Raw genomic sequence first — 10,753 nt, forward strand, 5'->3', positions numbered from 1 at the left:
AAAATCAATCACCCATACTCTTGTTCCCTCATTATAAATAATAATATATATGGTAATCATTATACATATATGTTATGTGTTTGTCTTTCTTACTGGAACTTCCCCCATAGATCATTGGTTTTCAACACTAACCAAATATGTGAATCACAGAGGGGCCTTAAAAAATACCAATGTCCCGGGCTTCCCTGGTGGCGCAGTGGTTGAGAGTCCGCCTGCTGATTCAGGGGACACGGGTTCGTGCCCCAGTTCGGGAAGATCTCACATGCCGCGGAGTGGCTGGGCCCTTGAGCCATGGCCACTGAGCCTGCGCGTACCAAGCCTGTGCTTCGCAACAGGAGAGGCCACAGCAGTCAGAGGCCTGCGTAGCACAAAAAAAAAAAAAACCCAAAAAACAATGTCCCCAGTGGTCTGCTGGCAAACTGTTTAAAAACTGGACCATGGGAGATGGAGGGAGGGGTAGGAGAGAATCCCTGATTTGCAGGGTTTGTGGATTTCTGTCGTGTAAATACTTCTAACATGGCCAATTTCAATCTCCTAAAAGGATCTTATTGAACATGGAGTTGTGAATAGATCTGCAGTAGCAAGCCATTACATACATATATATATATATATATATATATACACACACACACACACACACACATATATATATACGTATATATATACACACACACACATATATATACATACATATATATATATATATTTGGCAAATGATTGGGCCCATCTCACACCTACTGTTCAGAAGCCCTAGGAGGAGTGTCCAGCAATCTGTGTATTAACAAGCCTTCTAGGTGATTCTGATACACGCTAAAGCTTGAGAGCCACTGATTCCATATAATACCAGGCATGCAGTTGAAGCCTAATATATATCTTTTGAAGTTGCTTGCATCAGTGCTAATACAACCAGTTTCATAAATGCCATTTTCTCTACAGTATCCACCTTATGCCACCTGATGCTGTGATTTAGATAATAATAAAGCAGAATATGATTTAAATAAAGAAAAGAAGATATTTGTGTGGGATGGAAAGTGAGATAGGTGTTGTATTCTGGAACATAAATTAGTCAAAGGAGATGGAAGATCTACACTGTGTAAGTTCAAATTGCAGCTATGAAAGATCTGCATTGTGTGGGGTTAAATATCGTGGCCAAAGGTAAATAAACACTGCAAAACAAAGTCTCCTTAGCACAAAATCAATGAAAAATGAGCTAAAAAGCAAAAGACAAAGTGTATGCCAGCATTTTAAATGATTGTTCCACAACTGTGACCTTAGGTTTGGGGTAAACTGGGAAGAATTTTAATTATTTTATTTTGTGTAATCTCTTCAGTGATAGTCTACTAGCGCAAGCATTCACAATCAGGCATTGAGAGAAAAATCCATTTCCACAGTTGTTGAAAAAATGAATGCCATTCAAATAATGGTCTCTGTAACTTGATTAGTCAGTAAATGGTTGTTAATTTGAGGAGCACAGTAACAGAACAGAAGAGAAAGTAAAAGTACCAATCTAATAAGATAGCTTTTCACATCCTTTCCTCACACCAATCTTTTGTTCCACTTGCCTTAAATTTTATACTCAGATTTAATAATTTGGCCTCTCTGTATTTTCCCTGAAACTCACCACCAGACTAATTTAACTTCAAAACTTCTATTTTTTTTTCATAGAAGTGCATTTCTACTCCTGTTTATTCACTGAGGATGGACTAGGCATCTAATTTCCCCACAGCCAGTGTAGCTATGTGATTCTAAGCCACCTGCCTCCAAACACATGTACAAACAATTATGCAACTAATCTATCACTGGCACCACCATCAACTCTGCCACAGCCACCAGGCAGAACTAGAATGTTCTCCTGTTTCTCTCCTCAGGTGGCTTAGAGTCAAGTTTGGTGAGATAATCCCCCCTTTTTTTTTTCTTCATCTTTATTGGAGTATAACTGCTGTACGGTGGTGTGTTAGTTTCTGCTGTATAACAAAGTGAATCAGCTATACGTATACATATATCCCCATATCCCCTCCCTCTTGCATCTCCCTCCCTCCCACCCTCCCTATCCCACCCCTCTAGGTGGTCACAAAGCACTGACCTGACCTCCCTGTGCTATGCAGCAGCTTCCCACTAGCTATCTGTTTTACATTTGGTAGTGTATATATGTCAATGCTACTCTCTTACTTCGTCCCAGCTTCCTCTTCCCCGGCTGTGTCCTCAAGTCCGCGTTCTCTCTGTCTGTGTCTTTATTCCTGCCCTGCCTCTAGGTTCATCAGTACCGTTTTTTTTTTAGATTCCATATATAGATAATCCTGCTAACAGAGCTCATTGATTTTCAACCCTGGCTAGACATTAGAATCACCTTGAGAAGTGATTTCAAAATACAAAACCAATGTCTGGGCCCCATATGAGTCACATAAATCATAATATCTGAAGGTGGGAACACGACATCTATACTTGTTAAATCCCCTCATGTGATGATTATGTGCAGTCAGGCTGGAGAACCACTGATTTTCCTCAGCTTATAAGGCGTGACATACCTGAACAGGAAAAGAAGTTCTGCTCAGCTTGATAGACCAATTTGGGCACTAGCGTTGTCATTACATGAGTAAATAGGATCCTCCTGCTTGGGGAATGGTTCTGCAAAACTGAAAGAGTTTTTTTAACTTAAGGTATTGCAATGCCAACTAAAACATTAGTTTATAATGTGTGAGTCCACATCATGAAAGCAATTCACTGCATTATGTCCAATTCACTGAAAAGTTGACTTAATCAGATGCTAGATCCTTAGGAAATATGGACAAGTCAAGCAAAAACACCCAAAGTGATTTTCTATCTTTCTTCTTAACTATAATCTGGTACCAATCCTGGTAACAAAACGGACATTCTGATGGTGATGGTTGGAGTAGGGGGAGTTAGATAAAGGATTCTTCTTGTCCATAGACAAGCTTAAAAATAGCTGATTTCCCCCAATTTCTAACACAACGTTTATGTAGAAAAAACTCTGCTTTAGACCTAAGACCTAGACATTTCAAATAGAGTGTCAAAATTGCAATAAACAACAAAGGATGCAGCATATAGGTACCCATCACTTTTCTCAGACTTGCTCCCAGGGCACTAGACCTCAGGATGTATTTACTACTGATGGATGCACAGTAGCAGCTCATCTTCTATGGTGACTCATTTAGGTTTAACATCTCTGAGTCCTGCTGTCATTGTGTTAATATAGCAATAATAGCATCCAACTCGTTGAGAGTGCCATGAGGATTAAATGAGATGATGATGAAAACTACTCAGTAAATGATTACTATTGGTTTGAGAGAATATGGTAATAGAGAAGAAGTATCAGGAGATGATTCAAGATGAATTAATGGAGAGTCACAGACAAATAGCAGGCTTCTCTAGTATTTTTGAGATGTGACCTCCCCATCTGATGTTCTAAATCATTACTCCTTGTGCAAGTGCACCCTTACCACCCATACCACCAGAGTGAAGTCAAAACAGAAACGGCTCTTTTGAATAGATGGTCAGTTGGGACAGATGCCAGGTGAATAGTCAAAGAGTTGATGGAATATCTTTGGAAACCTCTGTGGAGACCTTCCCCAAATGGTTGTTCTCACACTCAGAAGCCATTCTAATATACTTTGAGAGCATCCTGTACTCCTTCACAGTGGGTGTCACAGTGGTAAATTAAACAATTTATTGCTTAATTTTATTTGTGTAATTTGATCTTCTTCCCTAGATTTTAAGACGGCTGATGGCAGAGAGTTTTAAAAAATCTCTTATTCACTGCTGTATTTGCTGTGCCTGTCACTTAGTAGGAGGTTAATAAATGTGTTGAATAAATAAACATCCTGAAGTATCTCACACTCCTTTTTTTGTGGTGAGATCATCATAATAATACTTTTATTTACTTTTTTATGTCTCCTTATAATGTCTCTGAACCAAGAATGGCTAGGAAAGTGTTATCTTTGTTGTAGTGATGGGTTGTCATGCTTGTTTCTTTTACTTGCTGTTTCAGAAGTCTGTACACATTCTGGAGCTATAACTCTCTTAACTGCCTCTTCTAATGTCATCTATAAAAATGCTATCACAAAATGCTCTTATAAAAGTCCACGTTCCTGGAATAAATGCTTTGTATGAATATAGGGTGGGGAATTATGATCTTCTAGGTTCATTGCCATGTGTAAGGCTGTCTGCAGATTATGTTAAGATGTTTACTCTGTGGTTGTTTACTCTGTTCCACAGTACAATTTCCTTTCATGTTTCCTTCACATGCCCGCTTCCTCCTGAGATAGATGTAAGAAGTTATTTGCTTCCTCACTGGATGATTGTTATTTTATTCTTCTTGTGTAGGTGGTTGTTTGCCAAAAATAAAGGTTTGGATCAAAACAACTTAGTCAGTCTTATACGCAGACAGCCTACATTTTCTTTCTGATCTGCTGTCTCTTATACATTTAACTATCTTTTATGACTTTTAGTTTATAAACATTTGAACAAAAACTTAATTTCATGACTTGTAGGGAGGCTTTATTTCCTCAGGAACACATTAATTCTCTTGGCAGACCAGGATAACTAGGATTAAAATATAACAAATTGACTTTATAAGTTTTCTTAGTGCCAAGTTTTTGGCCACGTGAGTATGAGAAATAAAATTTTGCTGAGTGTGACATCTCTTTGGCAGAATTTTTCCCCATGTATAATGTACACAAAACTGTTATTTTAGTTAAACTACAAAAGAATGGATTAATATTCACAAAATAGGATTAACCTGACAGATAACTGAAGAGGATATTTCTAAATTCCTTTCAACTACCATTCTATTCCAGGTTAGCAATGGGACTTCATATAGTCCAACAGAATATAGTGCTTATGCAAGGTGGGTTCTAAAAGATGTTACTGTATGGTTTTTCAAACCCCAAGTGTTTCAAAGTAAAACATCTTTAATATTGAATACTGAAGCAATATCTCTATTCCATTCTTCACAGGGTTTCATTATTACTGTACATGTGTTCCCTCATCATGAGACAGTAGCTGCCAGAAGTAGAATAATTGTCCCCCCTCATACAGAGATGGTCCAAGAAAGCCTTCAGGGATTTAACTAAGCAACTGCTATTTTCTCACCCATAACTAGAAAAAAAAAGTGCAGTCTGCTATTTTCATGTAATTTACACAAAACTTAAAAGTAGAAATAGAACAAGTTGAAAGCTACCATTTGTCTCTTGGGAAATTAGGGCATTTAAAGAGCTTAGTAAACCTCTGGCTTAATTTTTTTGCATTATATTTTAGTTTTCTGTAAAAGGAGTAAATTTCATGGGTCCCTTGCCTTTCACACTACTACCATTTTTTTTTATTTTCAAGTTTTATAAAATTTTTGATTTTCCATGTATGTTGCTGCATTTCTGATAGGAAGTTCAGTTTCTGGGGAAACCAGGGACTAAGTAATGTAGGATCTTGAAGATAAAATCTATGGGCAGAAGACTTGATTCTTGAAAATTTTCTTATGGTATTCATACACATTTGATGATATATAGGATGATTATCATTAGAAGAATACAAATTATATTATCTAAATTCCAAATTTATTTTCAGCTATTCATATTTATGAAGCTACAGCCAGAAGTGGAAGGAAAATCTGCCCTCTGGGTGTAGGTGTGGGAAGTGCCTTTGAACCTCAGCCTACCTCCATCTCTTTGTTGTGTATCTGACCCTCATCCTGCTTATGCACAGAGGAAAGGGAAGTTGCTAATACAACTCATCAGCGTGAAGGAGCCAAATTGGGTCACAATTATTGACTTGCTTTTTAGTTATTAATATAGTATCATTTTGCTTTTGAATGAGGCCTTGGTTCTATGTTTGTTTGTGAGGAGGGGATGTTGGCATTGATGCAGCTTCAGTCATCACATTTTCTTGTCTTCTGAGTGAATCTGTCAGAAGAATGATCTTTAGGGTATGGTTTTGAGGAAGGAAGTGAAATATATTGGGTTTTAGGTAAAAATATATCTATCAACCTACCTTGAGCAAAGGATTCCATGGGGAGACAATGAGAGGACTTGGTTTCTCTCTCACACATTGTATGTATGGATTCCTTATGAGAGAGGGCCGAAGCAGGTTCAAATAACCCGAGGGTTACTGGGACACTATTCCATCTTAATACTGTAAGAGCCCTTGTTTTTACCTATATTCTCTGTGTATTTGGATGCTCTTGAGGAGGAGAGAAATGACTAAGACTGTCTTCAAGGAGTTTCCTTAAGGAGTTTACAACTCTCCCTCCTTCCCTGCTTCTTTTATTCCTTCTCTCTCTCTCTTTCTTTCCTTCCTTCATTCCTCCCTTCCTTTTCTCTCTCCCTCCCTCCCTCCTTCTCTCCTTGCTTCTTTTATTCCTTCTCCCTTTCTTTCTTTCTTTCTTTCTTTCTTTCTTTCTTTCTTTCTTTCTTTCTTTCTTTCTTTCTTTTCTTTCTTTCTTCCTTCCTTCCTTCCTTCCTTCCTTCCTTCCTTCCTTCCTTTCTTTCTTTCCTTCTTTCTTTCTCTTTCTTTCTGTCTGTCTGTCTGTTTCTTTTCTCTCTCCTCTTTGGTGGACAAGAGGGGAAATCATGATGAAAACCATTAAAAACACCTCTGTCAGAATGTGATGTGTAATACAAGAGAGGTACAGAAATTTTGCAATGACTACTTATATTAAGAAGAGACTCTTCCCATGTTTTGTGTTGAGGAGGGTACAAGGAAAGAAATCTTGAAAGAGTTATTTTTTTTTTCTTAAGCTGATGTATAAAATTCTGCTGGTCTAGATGGCGAAGTGTCTCAGTGAAATAGTGAGATGAGCAAAACTATGGTAGCAAGAAAGAGAATAGCTTCAGTTTATGTAGAGGAAGTCCTATATGCATTAACAAGTCATCAGAACAGAGAATGTTTTAAGGGTCACATTTTTCCCTCATAGAGGGGCCAGCTTGGGATCAGACAAGGAAATCAGATAGGAGCACATTTCAGGTATTATTCTAAATATTGGCTTTGGAATTTGGAACTGAGCAGGTTCCAAGAATTGAAGCTTTCTGAGCTAGATACTGATCTTTGGGGAATAACTTTTCCTGGCATCCGTTTGCAGGATGGATTTAAAGAACAGATATTAGAGGCAAAGAAGGTTTTTTCTTTCTTTGCATATATTATATTACACTGGCTAGGTAATAAGAGTCAAACAGAGTGATGGAATTAAGTAAATGAAGGAGCAAATGAAATTGAGAGTCACTATAGATGTAAAAATGACTTACCTGTTAACTGATTGGAAATGGTAATCGGGATGGTAGAGACTAGTCAAAATAGACTGTAGTATTTTAAGTGTGGCGGGCCTAAGAGAATGATGAGGGAAATATGAAAGACTGGAGTCCTAACTGAAGATGATGAGCTCAGTTTTGGACAGACTGAATGTAAAGTGCTCACAGGTTATGCAGATGGTGATATCTGTAAAAACTGCTCTGGAATTCATTAGATGGGTTAGAGCTTATCAACTGCAACTTCTGTGTGCCTGCCCACCTCATTCACTTTTCTTTAAGGAAAATTAACCATCTACAGCTCTTAACATGCCTGCCCCTCTTTTCAGACAACTTCATCAGCCCTGCTAAAAAAAAAGTAGGCATTTGGCATTGTAACTTGCCTCCCAGCCACAGCTGAAGAGGCACCAGGCCCAGGTTGGGTCAAATCAGAATCGCTCCCATCTTTCCCAGGAATTTGGATTTGGGTTTCATAGATACTTTTTAGTGACTAGTTTGTTGCTTGAATTTGGGTTGGGACAGCTGTATGTATACTGAGGTAGAGAAATATGACCAATACATATACAATAGAATTAAGCCATGCACAGAAAGATACAAAGATGAGAGAAGATGTGGAATCAGGGGAAAAGGATACGGATAAACACATGAATGAAGGTAACTTTTCTATGATAAATCACATTCAAGATAGAAAAAAATGAATACTCATGGAAGAAAACGCCATTTATAAAATTGAATGATAAAAATCCTTGCTGCTCAGTTATAGCAGATATCTCTTGGGATCATGCCCTGTATCATTGTGATTTTGTCTTGAATCTGCCACCGACAATAAGGTGCGTCCTTAGGAACTATATTTTCACTATGTGATGCTGACAGACTCAGAGTTAGACTTTTTAGCCAACTTGGGTAGATCCCATTTTCTCTTGAAGTAATTTGGAACTGTTTTAACTGAGTGACACTCAGAAGAGATGTGATTGTGTTCATGCCACATACTCTCTAGTGGAAGTTCCTTGGACGTGTCAAGGTCCCTAGTGCTATCTTGGATCCTGTTCATTCTGATATTCAGCTAGGACTTGGATCCTATAATTTAATCTAATTTATTTCCATGCTTATTTAAGCCAGAGTCAGTTTATGTTACATGCGTCTAAAAGAAACCTAACTAACTCAGTATATAACAGTAGTAGAAATAAAATTATAATACAGATGGGCATTGATCAATGGACAGCTGGCATCCACGCACTTATAGTGTACCAATTACAGAGCTATGCATAAGCTGTTGTAGGGGTTACAACAAAGTAATATAACATTATATTCAGGGTTTATAGCACTTTACACACTTTGAGGCCCTTTGTTATACATGAACTATTTTTTGTCTTCACATTAACCACTTAAAGTATGTATTCTTATTTTTATTTGCATTTTAAAGATAACAAATGTGAGATTGAGAGAGGTCATAATCCTTGACAGAATTTTGTGACTAGTGAGTGGCAGTGGTCTTGGTCTCCAGGTTTTCTAATTTCAAATCTCATCTACTTTTCTCACTATGTTGGGTAACTATAGTTATCAATTCAAACAGTTATGGAGCATTTCCTAGATTTTCATACTTAAATTTAAAATGAAATAAATTTAAAAATAAAGTAGAATATGTATATCTTAATGAGCCTTTAAAAAAGCAGTAACAATTTGAAATCTATACGGCTTTAGGATTTTGTGTTAGAGATACTATTTCTTTCTCATTTTTACAACCCTTTTTAAAAGATCCTACCTTTTCCATAACCCTAGAATTTGCAGCCCTGTGTTTCACATAAATTCAGTCCTTTGGCCGTAACTTAAGCCAGACCTACCAGTCTCTTTCTACTAAAATTTTTGATTTAGAGCATGGATACTAAGTTCCAAGTTCTGGGAACACGACCTGTAAGGTCACGTAGACTCAGGAGCTGAGATGGCAGTTTTGGGGTGATCATTAAGAACAACGTGCAAATGGCTGAATCAGCAGAGAACTCTAATCTGTAAAAGTAAAGAGGATAAGCAGAAATGACAGACCGTTCTACCTCAGGGAAAAAGAGAGGGGAACTAAGAGAAAGTATATGCTGTGCTTACTGTTTCTCTGCTCCCCTTGTCTCTTCCTATGGAAGACCCAGTTTGACTTCTTGTTCTTGGGTTCTACGTGAAAACCCTAAAGCCTTCCTCTAGATCCCCCTTTAGAACGGGATTCTGTAATAACATGTTGTCTGCTTAAGAAAATATTTAATGTTCTCTGTAAGAAAGGAATTATGTGGCTAAATTTGCTTTTAAATATTTTAGGTAAATAGTAATAAAATAAAATATAAAGCCACTTAGAGGTAATGAATGAAAGACATGTTTGTGTCTCTACAGATATTTTGGTTACTATCTTCAATCTAATGTATGTAAATAATATAGATTTCTTTTTAATCATCTTTATAAAATAATTCATGAATTAATTTTTTATTCTTGAGGAATTACCAAGCAAATGAAGCATAAACAACTTTGTCAAACCATAAAAATTGATTACATGTGACAGCAAGCTGGTAGTTCTCCAAACGAAGTTATCATGCTGCCCTCTGTATTAATTTCCTAGGGCTGTCATTAGAATTACCAAAAAGGATAACTTGAAACAATAGTAATTTATTATCTCACAGTTATTGGGGCTAGAAGTCCAAAATCTCTCTGAAGGTACTAGGGGAGGATTTGTCCCAGCCTTTCTCTTAGCTTCTGCTGTTGCTGGCAATCCCTGGTGTTCCTTTACTTGTGCATACATCACTCCAGTCTCTGCCTCTGTCATGCCATGGTGTTCTCTTTGTATGTCTCAGTCCGTGTCTCTTCTCATCTTACAAGGACATTGGTCATGTTGGATTAGACTTACCCTAATTCAGTATAATCTCATTTTACCTCGATTATATCAGTGAAGACCCTATTTTCAAATAAAGTCTCATTTACAGGTACAAGAGTGTTAGGACTTTAACATATCTTTTGTTGAGAGTGCACCAGTTAACCCAGAACACCCTCAGAAGAAGGGGATGCTAGTTAGGCAGAAAAAATAGATATCACTAATAGGAACCTTACCCTTTCCTCTCAGATAATGCTTCTTGGCATTAAAAAGAAAATATTATACGAATACATGGTAAAATGATAAACACTGTGGACAGATCCAAAAGAGTTGCTTTCTCCATCTTCCATGGTGAGCATGTTGGAGTTTCCCAAGTAACACTTGCATATCAAAGATCAGCAGGGAAGTAGAGATTCAAGAAGGAAATACACTTCCTTACCAACTTGACAAGGTGAAAGTAGAAAACTAGGTATCAATCAGTTCCAGTGCTAATGAGTTTTTGTCATCTAACTAAAATACTAGATCATGATATGCAGGACCTGGGTTGTATAGGGTCTCACTCATAGCCAGGTCAGCTTATAGCTGCCCTGGTACAGGAATCCACCCATTGGACTGAATGTGGGTTAGTATTTGTTCAAAGGAAAGAGACTGAAATCCA

Source organism: Stenella coeruleoalba (genome assembly GCF_951394435.1).
Source record: "Stenella coeruleoalba genome assembly, chromosome: 5".
NCBI classification, from domain to species: Eukaryota; Metazoa; Chordata; class Mammalia; order Artiodactyla; family Delphinidae; genus Stenella; species Stenella coeruleoalba.